This window comes from Phalacrocorax carbo, chromosome 12 (assembly GCF_963921805.1).
Source record: "Phalacrocorax carbo chromosome 12, bPhaCar2.1, whole genome shotgun sequence".
Lineage (NCBI taxonomy): Eukaryota > Metazoa > Chordata > Aves > Suliformes > Phalacrocoracidae > Phalacrocorax > Phalacrocorax carbo.
In genome coordinates, this window is record NC_087524.1 from 13,312,763 (window position 1) to 13,326,817 (window position 14,055).

The following is a 14,055-nucleotide window of genomic DNA, read 5'->3' on the forward strand; positions in this document are numbered from 1 at the left end:
CCACAGTATAACTGACCCCCTGAGAAGTGGTAACTCAAGCTTTTGTTGAACAATGCATGCTGTTTGGCTCTACGCCCCTTTCTTACAAGCCTGGAGGAAAAAAGGGGGCTACTGATTTATTTATCTTGACTTAATATCTTCCTGTATTTTGTTGACCTTAACTCTTCCTTTTCTAATGAAACTTGAAGACACTCATGAGCTGAATTTACTAATGCTTTCTGTTGTTGTGGAATGATTTACTTTTTTTTAACCCTTATCTCTTGCCCTTTGGAGTTCACATATGTTCCTGAGGAACAATGAATGAGGAACAATCCTGCTCTAGATGCGTGCAAGCATTTCTCCAAAATTTAAGTTTGGGTGTGGAAGTGAAGTGAAGCTGTTAACCCATCCTCTGTTACCTAGCAAAGGTATTCTTTGTGGGTTTTGACAAATTTAAGGAGTTCAGGAAACATCCTAAATTTACTCAAGTAGCTGTGTACTTTCTGCCTCATCAGCCCATGAGCTAGTGGTGAAATTCCCTAACTTCTCATTGCTCAAAGGAGTTGTTGCTTGAGATTCTGTTTTAGATTTTTGAGATTTTATTTTTTCTTGCCTAATTGTTCAAACCTATTAATGTTCAAAAATGAATCCAATTATTATATTATTCCTAATTAAGATTCAACTCCTAGTGATGCTCTTCAAAATGTAGCCTTCTTAAGGTAGGGAATGCCTTGTCATTTTGATGGACTGATGTTGAGAAAACATGGCTCAAATCTAGCTATGCCATAGATCTACTTTTCAACCTGGCACCTTTTTTAATATTCTGACTTTGATTTCAATGTTGCAGAGTTCATACAGTCCAGAAATCTCTGGAGGATTTGGGAACCAGACTAGATTATTTGCCTACCTAAGAGGTTTTTTTTGAAAGCTTGCTGTAAGTGAAAGGTGTTCCTATCTCAGGAATCCAAAGAAATGGCTCTTTCATGGGAATACAGAAAATGGTGAGACAACATGTAACACCCTCCTCATAGTTTCTGGAGTGGCCCTCTGTTTTAATCTTAATATTGGAAGAAGATCATGGACCTCGTATGCTGAATCAAGATTATAATGTTCCTTCCTCTGCCTCCATTCTGTATGTGTCACTGTGAGTTGATTTAGCCCTTAATGAAAATCAGTGGAAGAACATTGCATATAGGATTTGGGTGGGAGGTGTTCTTGTGTGATGTGACAGTGGAGGTCATTCTGTGTGTCACAGAATAACTTCCTTTGGAAGAAACCTCTGGAGGTCATCTGGCCAGATGCTTCACACTCATGGTTATGCTTTTAAAAGTGCAAGCTTTCACTGAGGGAGGGGATCACTGGCTTGGAGCTGACATGCTCAGACCCACTGCTGGCTTTAGCAAGGGGTGAACCCACTGAGATGGTGGGTACAGCAGTTTCTTTGGGGCTTGGACCTGGCTCACCTGTAGCTGTTTGAGAGTGAGACTGTTCTAACAGGGATGAGGATGAAACTCATTTCACACTGGCTTCTGAAAAGCTTTCAGGCGGTGGTGACTTCATGACTGCAGCTGATAAACAAACTTGGCTATTATAAAAATAGACTGATGGTCTGGCAGGAATTGAAGCCTGTCCAAATGGGCCTGCCCCTGCCAAGCAGCGCGGCCGCGGCTGCGTGAAGAGGGTGTGCCCCTTCTGCTCCCTCCCAGCCTTCACATTTCCCTGCTCCTTCCCAATCAGATGGTAAATACATCTCTGCACATAGCATTAAGGTTGGTAAATCAGTTGTGCAAATACTGCCAAGTAAGTAAATACAGTAGAAAATGGAACATTCACTTCCTTTTGTTTAGTTATCGATACAGATTTAAAGGCAAGTCACCCTAAGTAATTGTGTTTAGGTCATTAAACATGGTTTAATAATGACAATAATAGGGTGTGTCCTGAGACAGGAGGTGAAACAGTGCACCTATAATTGCCTAAAAGCAGGTTATTTCTGATAACAAACCTATCTCATTGGGATTAGTTCAGAGGAAGGCGGTTTGATGAACACCCCCTTTTGGATATATCCCGAATGTTCTTATTGTCCTGCTGCTTATAATTTGAGCCCACTAAAATATAAAGATCTTTTCAGCACTATCTCTGTTTACAAAGTTAAACACTGAATAAAATCTCTCTTGACATAACGATCGTGTGTTATGTGCAATGTATGACTGGAAGAAGGAGGACTACCTACACCATAGGGTATAAAATTCCTATCCATGTTACATGGAATTTTTTCCAATCTAAACCAGCAGTAAATATTCCTCATTTTGCATGTTGAATCAAGATTACTCTTGGATGAAAAAAAATATGCAAAGTTATAGTGGTAAGCAAGTGAATCTTTCAAGGCTAATTAAAAAAAAAATATGGCTGTTTTCTAAACTTCTCAGGGATTTTTAATCTTCGAAACCAGTCTCTGCAGAGATGGATTAGTGAGAACAGATGAAGCAATCAAAGGTGCCAGATAAATGCAATTTATCATGTTTCCACAATTTATCGCCTAATTATCCTCCTCATTGTGTGTGTATGCATCTATACGTGTATATTTATATAATGTGTATGAGTATTAAATGTGTTTATGGAATGATACTGCTCCTGGATTTTCCACTGTGTGTTCTATAAACTGCTGGGGTGGTATGCATTTGTGGTTTTTTTTTTAAATAAGTGTAGTATGTGAAATCTCACCAGGCATAGCTAAACCAGGGTACGTTGTTGACATGCCAGCCATTTTATAGCAGAGATGACCTATGGAGTTAACAGATCCAATCCAAGTTCTCTTAAATTATTATAATGAAATGTCACAAACCCGATAAAATGCATGATTCTTTTAAATCATAAAATAGTTTTTAGATACAGCCCATTCTTCCCAGAGCATGGATTTTTGTGTGATGGCTATTCTTCCCTGTCACGTTGTTATTACTAGTTTTGCTGCTGAACGGGTTAAGACTATAATTCACCTCCTCAGCTGTGTGGCTTTCCTGGTTGAGATGGTTCTTTATAAGCCAGGATACAAAGTTCAGCACTTACCGGGCCCAGTCCTAATCCTTTAGTCATACAATGACTTTTCCATTTCTCAGGTCCAATAATATAACTATGACCTCACTTCTACACAGCACTTCAACAGCTTGTTTTTCTGTGTTGGACTGTGGTTTACACATTTCAAGAGGACCTTTTATAAATTTGTGAATCTTTGCAAGCAAATAAACTAGTAAGGCCCTGCGTTTCTGTTCATTTAAAAAGCAGCATATGAGTCAGGTTTTTTCTTCCCCCCCCTTTAATCCTGTTCTTGGTCTCTTCTATACAGGTTTCATACACCTTGAGGCCTGTTGTTTCCACTCAAGGCCTATTTAAACTTCGTTTTTGGAAGAGTAGAAGCAAAGCTGTTCCCACATGGAAACAATCTGTTGCGGCTTGCTTTTAATTCATCCAGGTCCCTCATGGAGTAGTCAAATAAGATTGGGAAAGTGCATCTCATGGCACCTCTAAGAATGGCTCAGTGAGGATGGGGCTTGTGGTGCTCGCCTTGGAGGGAGGTCCACCCCAGCTGTGGCAGGCAGCGGCATATAGCCCAAAAAGAGGAGATGCATCACACCTGGCTCTTTGAAATGAGTGTAAGGGCTGTGCCTTGCCTTGAAGGGGTGAGATGCATTTATGAAAAGGGCTATACGCTCATATTGTACTAAACAGGAAGGATTTATTGATTCCAGTATTAATTTCAGTTTTCCAGTGAAGGACAATGGGGAAAATTTAGTTCACTCCAGATTTGTTTTTCCCTTTGTAAGGTCCAAGTTCTGATTTATTCTTTTGCTATCTTTAATTTAACCCCTTGAAAAATTCTTCTAAAGAGGAGAGGGAGGGATGAGAGGGTGTCAGTGGCATCTCAGCCTCTTCATCCCGCTTCCCAATCTCCAGCCACCTTCTGTCTGACAGGCTCTTCAGTCAGCCCCTCAGGTCCAGGCTCAGGCATCAGTCTTTCACCTCTTAGGAAAACAAAGTTGGCAGGGAGATAATGTTGGATTTAACATGATCTACAGGATTGGGGTCAAGGGTGATCACGAGGGCCTTCAATCAGTAGACATTCATTTGAGCGTGTCATCACTGCCGGTGGTTTTCAGATCAGGCTTGTGCTTACAACAAGCTGAAGTGACAGGTGAGAAACCTGCTTTTCACAGCAGGCAGGAAAAAGCTGTTTGGTACTTGTGGCCAGGGAAGGATAAACACGCCTTGAAAACAGAGGTAAACTGATCACTGGCCTTTGCTCGCTGGGAGAAGGAGAGCGGATGTCGCGCTTCCCTTCATCCCGGTGAACACAGCTCTGTTTGTGGAAGTGACTCTTTCTGAAGATGAATTTCCAGCTTAGAAAAAGATAAGAAAACCAGCAGCGATGATGGCGAGTGGCAGTACAGCCAGACCAGACGGTGCAGTATGAGCCTGGAGCCCGCTCCAGCCCTTGGATGTGGTGTTGGAGTGGGTGTCCCTGGCCAGCACGTGGGCGAGTAGTGCATGCTGCTGTGCTCAGGCAGCGACATGTCCCCAGGGCTTGTGAAAAACCCAGGGCCACCCTGGAGACAGACAGATGTGAAAGCAATAAAACAGCTTTTCTCTCTTGGCCAACTCTTTTTAGTTGAGAAAGTGTAAGTTTCGTAAGGACTTGTTACTGCCCAGAGCAGGGAATGGGAGCCCTGGATGTGAAAGAGGAAAAGGGTTTAAAGGCATGGCTCTTCCTTTTCCTTCCCCACTCTAAACCAGCATGAGGGTGGTGTCCTCCTCACTGTCCCTCATGGAGGAGCCAGTGGGGTGAACCCCAGCACACACCTGTGGCCGTCAGTGCTCGCAGCTGCCCGCTTCTCGTGTGCATGGCTTGTTGGTCTGCTGCTTGTGCTCCTTCATTTTTTTTTCATATTTTCTTCTAAGCAGATACAAATATCTCTGATGAGAGAAAACTAATCCGCTTCCCCAAGCTGTTTCATGCAAACTGAATGGGCTTTAGAGTTTTTTAAGCCTTGTGGTTCGGCTTGGATTAGGGAGAGGTGACCATGTCAGGAGGTGGAAACCCAGTGGGTGTCTCGTCCCCGGGGCAGAGCAGCCGAGCAGCACTGTGTTGCTGGTCCGGGCTGGACACGCTTGAGTTAGTGTGGTACAACACTTCTGCTGTCGTCTCTGCTCAGGAAGGTAATGGCAGTCTCCAGCAGGTAAATTCCTCTGTAATCTAATTCCTCTCTTTGTAATGACTGGAGACCTGCCACTTCAGCTGAGCAAGAAATTTAGGTAATTGAGCTGAGCGTATAAGCCAAGGAAAGGGAGGAAGAGCAGAGGCAGAGAGCAAGGAAAACATCAGCACCTGATTTTGTGTTGTTTCTGATTTTTGCGTTGTAAGAGGGAAGTAGTTTTCCATCTGGAAATGGAAATGTTGCAGGTTGGAAAGGATCATCTTGAGTATTAGAACAGTAGACTGCAAATCAAGGAGATTGTTGCCCTTCTTGACTTTGGGTGCATCACTTAGCCTTGTATTTGCAGTAATAGAAGTGGTCGGTCCCTACGCTTCTGCGCTGCAAAAACATCCTTCATTATCTGAAAATGCAAGTGGAAGACCCCTATAGATTACTTTTAATCTTACGATCACCAAATTCTGCTTAACAGTCTGTTGCAGGTCCACTCTCAGAGCTAGCTTTGGTCAAGTGTTAAATCCACTACAAAAGAAATTAGTCAGCTGCAAGTAGGGCACCGTGTGAATTTTGTGAAGAAAACACTTGGGCTTGTAGGAGGAGGATTTTTTGGCTTTTTTTAGCCGGGTGGTAAAGGCAAGGGGAAAAATAATAAATCCCTCAGTTTTGTTTGTGTGTCACTATGAGAATTACTCTGGTGATTTTCCATGCTACGTTAGTAGATCCACGATGGCCAAAGTGCAGTCAGCCCTCCTCTGTCCCTAATGCCGCCGTTACGCTACCGCGCTCCGCACTGCAAGTGTTTGCATGTGGTCTCTGCACAGCAGCGACCGTGTAGTGCAGCAGCCAAGTGCTCAGTGACCTCCTTCCGCTTGCTCCCGTTGGTGCTTCGTGTTAATGGGCAGAGAGGAAGACAGGAGTTTGGCCAAGCACAAAGCAAAAGAGAGAGGAGGGGGGAAAAGAAAACAAACTGAAAAAACCCCAGCCTATGCTGTCACTATGCCAAAAGCAAACGGAGAATGGGAGCCACAACCAGGGTGGTCAAGAATCGAGCTGGCAGGCGATGGGTCAGTTGCAAATCACGGCGATCTCCAGGCAGCTCAGCCAAGAAGAGCTTGTGTTTGTACTGGTTGTGTGGCTTCACATACCAGAAGCGTGGCTGTCCTTTTCTCTCGGGATAATGACTAGGTGGAGCAGCTCAAATATGTGCATGATATTCTTGGTGTTCCTAGCCAGGAAAAACAAAACCCTGGAGAAGTATGCTTGGTTGTAGAATTCTTTGTCTGGTTTTATTACTGGTGGTGTGAATTGCTGGCAGGTGTGTGAGATGCTCCAGGTAGCTGACAGCGTGGTGCTGGCACCCTGGGGACCTGTGGAGTGCACTGAGGAATCAGAGTTTTTATGAAACAGATGGAAGTTGCTGAGGGCCCTTGGACAGATGATGATGAACACTCTCTGGTGACCCTGTACCCCGGCTGATACAGTGGGCAGGAAGATGGTGGTGGCAAGGAAGGGATGAGGGGTGAAGCATTAGTGTTAAGCTATGGCCATGTCACGCCTGCAGATGGGGTAATATCTACCCGCATGGTTTGCAACCCAGTTTCCATGAATTACGTTTCTGAGCAGTATGATAGATAACCCCCCCTTCTTCAACTGCCTCCTGAAACGTGATATATTTTCCATGAACTCTCACATAAACGGGTTTATTTTGGTGACAGATTGCATGTTAAAGCACTGGAAGATGAAAGCGCCAAATATTTGCTTTAGAAAAACACAGTGAAAGATACTCTCATCCTCCTTATTCAAACTGCATCAGCCAGAATGCCATTAACAAAAATGACTCTCTGTAGTGAAACTTGTTGGCACCCCCTGGGCATCATTCAGACACCTTCCCCCCTCCCTTTTCCAGTGGAGGAGGCATGAATGTAGGACAGCAGAGGCTTGTGCTTGAATCCCACCTAATATTGTGGGATGTGTCTCCTCAGCAGAGCACAAGCCAAAGAGAGAGGCAGCCGCTTCCTGAGCCACCAGCTACTCATTGCATCAAGTCAGGGGCTTCAACGAGTCGAGTGGCTTGTTAAGTAAAAACCATCTAAGAATGACGCCGTACCAACTGTCTGTGTGACCCTGGACCAGAGCCCACCTCACTCTGTGCCTCACTTTGCCTGTCTAGGCAATAGAAGTAAGTAATGCTTGTGAAATATCACACTTGCCAAAAATAAACAATAGGTCACACAGAATGGTGACTAGTTTTATACCTGCTACGAATCTCCTCCAGGATATCCGAGGAGAATGGTCAGTCCTGCGAGGCAGCCTGAAGCCTCCAGGTGCATGCGTTTTAGTAAATGTGAAGTTGGAGTGTTCACAACATCCTGCATCTGAAAATACACCTGATATTGACTGCAAATTAAGTTGCTTAAAAGTAGTACATCTCCATCTTTGCTCCTGCTTCTTGCAGGGCCTCATCCTGCAAGCCACGAGCCATCCTGCCAGTGATACTTGATTTAGATTGACGGCCTCATGATATACTTAATACACTTTCCCCCTCCATTCTCTTAATTTTCATCTGCCTGGTTCAGTTCAGCCTGAAACCCAGATAATAGTACTTGCTTCTGGAAAGCCAGTGTCTTATTCAGTTCAGCAAGAGGCAGATGGGGGCGAGTGGGAGCTGTGGAAGGTCTCCTTGCGCAGCGAAGGGCCTCCTGCTCCTCCCTGCGTGGTCCACCCCTGCATGCCTGCGCTTCCAGGCCAGCAATGGTGAGTCATTTGCAGATATTCACACGCGCATCTGAAACCATGAAGGGGTCTGGCACATTTGATAAAATAATACGTAGAAGATTTTTTTCTAAATCAAAACTTTATTCAAAGTGAAGGGTGAGTACTGAGTGTGTGCTTGTCCTCTAGTATATGTATACATCTACGTCCACAAATGTGTAGCTTCTGTGTTTTTGAAAGGGGAAAAAACAGACAGCAGACGTGTTTGCGTCTGCTCTATATACGTAGTTGCTGATACAAGTGTTTACTGCTTCTCTCACAGGTAATCACTTCAACTTTCAACTCAGCTGACCAGCACGTTAGTGGCTGTACGCACAACCTCAGCAGTTACCTGAGAAAGTACTATTTTAGTTTTGAGGCTTACGTACTGTTACTGTAGTACGGCAAATTTCATATCTGGAGACCGGAAAGTCATTCCTGCACCCAAAGTACTTGCTCAGAGTTAATTTTAACTGCTGTCACAAGGTCATAAGTTTGTCTAGATACTTATTTATCACCAATTAAAAAAATGTAATTGGAGAAGTTATTATTGACCATTTTTAATAATAAGAAATTGTTTGGTTTTACTTTATGATGGAGAGATGGATCTTAGATGCATTTTCCAGCATTAGTTAGGGGGATCAGTGGGACTGTATGCATGGAGCAGTCCTCTCACGGTAACTCCTCTTTCTACCCCAGCGCTGGAATAGGCTCAGCTTCAGTGGAAAAGTTGTGCAGCATTGGACAGTGACTTCCTGGCACTCGTAGGTCTTGCGTTTAAGTCCATGTTAGGTTTGGGAATGAAACTTGGATTTGGGTGCAGTATTGGTGCAAAGTTTTGTTAGACAAAAGCTTTTCCTTTCCTCCCGCTCATGTAACACTTCGGTCACTGAGCATCTTGAATAAGTTTGAAGAAGAAACTGCAAGTGTTAAAGTAGAACCGTGCTGGATTAAGGTAGCAGCAAAGTTGGGGCATGGAGACACAACTGTTGTAGGTCTCAGCTCTGTGTTATGTAGAGCTATTAGAATACATTTTGCTATGCATAATTCTTTTTATTTACTTAATTTTAATTGAGTTCTTGAGTTAGCGTCCACTTAGCCAGCCGTTGGCTTATGGCTCATTAGTATAAGTAGGTCTGTCTCCGAGTTTGGAAGGTGTTTGTGTATAACTCCTTTCAGGCTGGTAGAAATTGTATATGGGAATAGTCATCTTTTTGCTTGATGGTAGCTTTTCTCTGAATAGTGGGATTATCTGCTTGATTAACTTCAGCAGTGTGGGTATCTAATAGTTAGAGAGGTCGCTTGCTCCAGTGCAGATCAGTAGGTGAGTAGAAAGGAGAATTTTCTCATCACTTCTGGCTGCAGTTTTATCATCTGGGGAGAGGGCCTTGCTTAATGGTCTGATTTTGTCGCTGTTGGGCTGATTCTTCCAGTTACTGACTTTTTTAAGGTGGGTTTGGGGTTTTGTTTTTTTTCTTTTATTTTATTTTCTGGTGGGCAAGTATGCTTATGAGCCTGTGACTGGAAAGATGCGCCTCTGCTGGGAGTTCCAGGTCCTCTGAGACTCCTGCGAGCTAGTCCCAAATCCAGAAGGCAACATCACAGTGGTGACAACCTTTTCCCCTTGTGCCAACAGCTACGGCCACAAGTCAGAAGGGAAAAGACAGCGAGGGGAGAGTGGAGTCATCCCTGCTGGGCCATGCTGCCATGTCCTGGCACATGTCTGTGTAGCGAAAGGATGCTGTGGCTGTGACAGCAGCAGGCACATCCAGGCTGGCACTCAGATAGCTATTAGGTGTGGCAAACCAGCACCCTGTGGTGGGTAAGATGTCAAAACAAACTCAGTCCCTCAGGCGGCTGGGATGGGTAGATGCTAAAATCAGATGAGATGTTGTGAGTCTTCCTGACTTTGTTACCAGCTCCTGGTGAGCATGCTGAGAGCTCAACCGTGTCTCTACCACTGTGGGTTTTCAGACCAGGATCCTTGAGGTCTTTTTTGCAGCCCTCTTGGCAAATCCAATGATGCTTTAACACGTATTTACACTCTTAAAAACAAGCTGTGGCAGTCTGGAATATTTTTTTTCAGACCTCCTATATTTCTGCTTCAGCTTTTTTTGTCAGTTCTCCCACACATGTCGATCTGGGCTGAGCTAGGGTGTCGTCTGTGCAGCTCTTCTGGGATGCTGGGGTCTGCTATGGTGCTACCTTGAAAGAAAACTGCCCTACGGGTAGTGCCTAGCCAGCATGGAGGTGCTGAGAGAGCAAAGGTAAAAGGAGCCAAGACCCAGCATCTTCCTCTGTGGCCACAAGAGAGATGCAAAGCGGGGAGAGAAAGAGCTATAGGCTGAGCCTGGACTGGAGGGATGCTTTCAAGGAGTGCTGCCCCACGGAGTTCCCTGTCCAGGCACAAGGAATGGCTGTGGCCATCCTTCTCCTCCAGCCTGGGGTGGTGTGTCTGCCTCTGGATTAGCTGCTCATGTTGGGAAAATGTTCATCCACCCAAACAGGGCCACGGGAAGGTGGGCTGTTCTTCATGTGGCTTATCCCCATTTATAGCAGTGAACAAATAACGTTGTGTGAGAGAGGAAGGTATGGAGCGGGCAAAGAGCTGGCTGAGCCCATTTTCTTCATTAAGGTGGAGCCTGGTATTACAGTCCTTGGGAGCTGCTGCACTAGTTCTGCATGGAGCAGACACAATGACACCGTGGGTGGAAATTGTATCTGGTTTGTATTAGAGCAGCCGTGGACCAGGGAAAACCAGGAGAGGCACACGGGGGCAGTTGGCGTGGCTGGGACGCCGCAACCCATCCTCCTGCTCTGCGGCGGCCTCGTCCAACGCGCCGGGCAGATGTCACCTCAGCTCGCATGAGAGGGACTGACCGGGCACTGCCCTGGTCCTCTGTTCCAGCAAATGGCCTTGTGTCTGTGATGCAGAGGTGGCAAATTAGTCTCGAAAATGGCCATTTGGGGTCAGATAATGTTATTCCAGTATTTCTAAGTATTTCTAAGCCACCACAGTTTATTGTTCTTTTTGGACAAATAACAAGGCTCTAAGGATTTGCTGGTTGAAGATGCAAGTTGCAGTCTGCTGACTGTAGTTGACGTAGTTGCTCTTGCTGCTTATTTGTAGGACTGTCTTGTGGGGAGTGCTTAAGCAATGTGGTTAAAAAGCTACTGGGCTAACTTAAAAAAAACCAAAAAACAAACAACAAACAAACCAACCCCAAAAAAACCTGTTGGCAGTTTCCAACCAGGATGGATAGATAGTCTTGTAATTTGCGGACACCGCAGGGAGTACAAGCCATGAGTTTCAGGGCCTTGACCCGCAAGCTGGCACTGGAGCTGTCTGCCCTGGCCCACCACCAGAGCGGGAGAAGCTGCGGAGCAAGATGGGCACTAACTCCAGTGCATGACCTTAAACCACCATCAGCGTGTCAGGCTGCTGACTGTGGCGAGTGATATATGGGCTCCTGTTTTCTTCTGCCATCTCGGTGGGGGTATTAGCCCTCAGCAGAGGGGTAGAAGTGACAACCTCTTAAATCAACCCAGTGTGAATTGCTGGAGGTTATGAGTTAGAGCTGCTATTCTCTGCTCTACGGGGTGTATAATTCATTAATATTATTTGAACCACTTGGTAAAAACACAGATGCTTTCAAGAAACCTAGCAGAATCCTTTTCTCTCTTTTTTCACCCTGTACTGGTAAGTGGAGGCTACGCTTTGTAGAGATACCCACCTCGCTCTGAATACAGGCTCCCTTCAGTTAAAAAAAATAAAAAAACGACACATCAAGCAGACCGGCCCTCAACTCCAGATTTGCTAGGTGTGGAGCGGGAAGAGAGTTCTTCCTTAACATTTTGCAGTTGTAAAATTATGAAGAGGTGATCTAAAACTAGAACTTACATTCTATTACTTATGTTAGCTCTTAAGGCAGTTTTAAAACTTTCAGTTCACCTTCAGGAGACAGGGCTGTTCCTCTCGTGTGAATTCCTTTGGTAACTGGGACAGAGAAATGCACAAAAGGTACAAGCGAGCGAGATCACGCAGTTGTTTCTGGACAGAGCATTTTCCAAAGTTTGCGCTTTGGCTGGGCTGGTGGCGGGAGGAGGCTGCAGGGGCCAGTGCCTCTGCCCAGGGCTGGGGGCTGTGGGGCTCTGTCCTCTGCCTGCTGAAATGCAGCAAGGTGCTCGCTGAACCTGGAGACCCTTCATGGTGCCTCCATGCTCCTGGCGGGCAGCTGAGGTTGGGCAACCGCTCGGTGGTGTGGGTGCTGGCAGGGGGATGGAGAGGGCTGCTCTAGTGTCATTGTGGGCACACTGATGCTCTTGTTTTCCAGAGTGAAGGGTGTGGAGAAGCTCAGCGACCACAGGTTGAGGTGCAGCCTGGGCAAACATGCTCCATCTCTTCAGCAGCAGCTATAAAGTAAATGAAGAAGCTTGTGGGAGTGATTCATCTGAATTTTAGTATAAGGGTATGGCACAGTCCTGTTCATTTGGTGAGCATGTCTGTCCAGGTGACAAAACACATGCGCCTGTAGTCCAGCGAGCACCTGTTGTCTCCTGTGCTTGTTCTTGTGGTGACCATCATCCCCACACAGTTACCTCTGCTCATTCCTCGCCTTGCAGCTGGGACTCGTCTCTCCCACAGTGATTTTCCCAATAACATCTGAAGAGACACTTTCTAATTTTGTATCTATTTTTATTGTCCTAACGGGGGTCCGCTGATGACCACTGACAGGAAGACAGGGCTGCTAATCATGGGGTCTAAGTTAGGGTGCTCATGTATGGCTGCAGTTACACCTTTGCTAGCCAGCAACTATCTATCTATATAATAGCTATAAAATCCTGACCACATGCTTAGTAAAGGGAGTTCTTGTTATTAGCAGTAGTGATAAAAAGTTTCTCACAGCCAGGATTCCCACTGCTTTTTATGAAAAATTGTATCTACAAAGCCTACTCAGAAGGAAGGCAGTTGGTTTTAAACTCTCTCCTGCAGTATTTGGAATCCACCCGGTCTGTAAACCTGAAAATGGGGACTGAGTATAAGCAGAAGTGAAAATAAGTTGGTTTCTATTGCATGAACTACAGACCTTAAACTAAACAGCAGAGTCAGCGGATAAAAATATTTTTTCTGATATGAGGTGTGATGGTAACACAGGCCAGGTCTGCTATAAAGAGTTTTGCCAGCACAGCTACACTGGTCAAGGATATGATGAAGTGTGGGGTTTTTTTGTTTTTTGGGGGTTCTTTTTGATACCGCTGTAGCTGTTCAGGCAAAATCCCCAGTGATTCCGTAGATGCAATTATGCCAGTAAAACTGCGCTTTTGATGATACGGTTGATTTTGCTCACTGGAGGGCAAAACGTTGTGAAGCCATGCTGGCAAAAGCTTGCTTTCACCAGTTTAAATTGCCTGTGCTCCAAGGGTACAGTTTGACAAGCTTTTCTTTCAGTGCCTATGCCAGCTTCAGCAGTCGCCCCCCTGCCACACACACTGTCTTTGGGATGCAACTTTGCACTCTGGCTGACACAGCATCAGACTGAAGGTGCTGGTGTTTCTGACTCCTGTCAGCTAACTCAGAAAGCTGTCGTGGCAGATAACTTGGCAGAGGAGGGCTTCTTTTTTTCTTTATGTTTTTTTTTTTTTAGTGTGTGGATTTAGCCTCCTGGACTGGTTCACTGTGGGATCAGGTGAGCCATGGTAGAAACCATAGAGACCTGGGCTGCAGCCCATGGTTGAACCTACTCAGGCGGATGATAAACCATGCTCTCGTCTGTACTCCCATGTTTGGGGGACCAAATCAGAGAACATCTCTGGGTTAAAAATAACCCACTCTCAAAGCAGACAGACCGACGGCCCTGGCTGGGGTCGATCTCACCGTCTGGTCCACCGTGCATGTTGGCCACCAGCTGAGCTGCCAAGATGCAGGCAAGGGCAGGGCTCAGGGGCGAGCAGCTGGGATCGGCTGACCTGGTGCGGCTGCTTGGAGAAATACGAGACGAATTATGGTTTTAGAGTACTTAGCTCACTGGCAGAGCGCTGCTGGAGCAGGTCTATACTGGGAACGTCTCGCACCACAGTCTAGGAATGCTGGATTAGCCTTAATAGTCTTCATAGCACAGAT

General features: G+C 45.5%; 1 protein-coding gene across 23 annotated transcripts in view; it reads left to right on the top strand.

Moving 5' to 3' along the window:
• Positions 1-14,055, top strand: part of TCF7L2 (transcription factor 7 like 2) — a 181,213-nt gene that overhangs the window by 107,818 nt on the left and 59,340 nt on the right. The gene's annotated exons all lie outside the window — the stretch shown is intronic.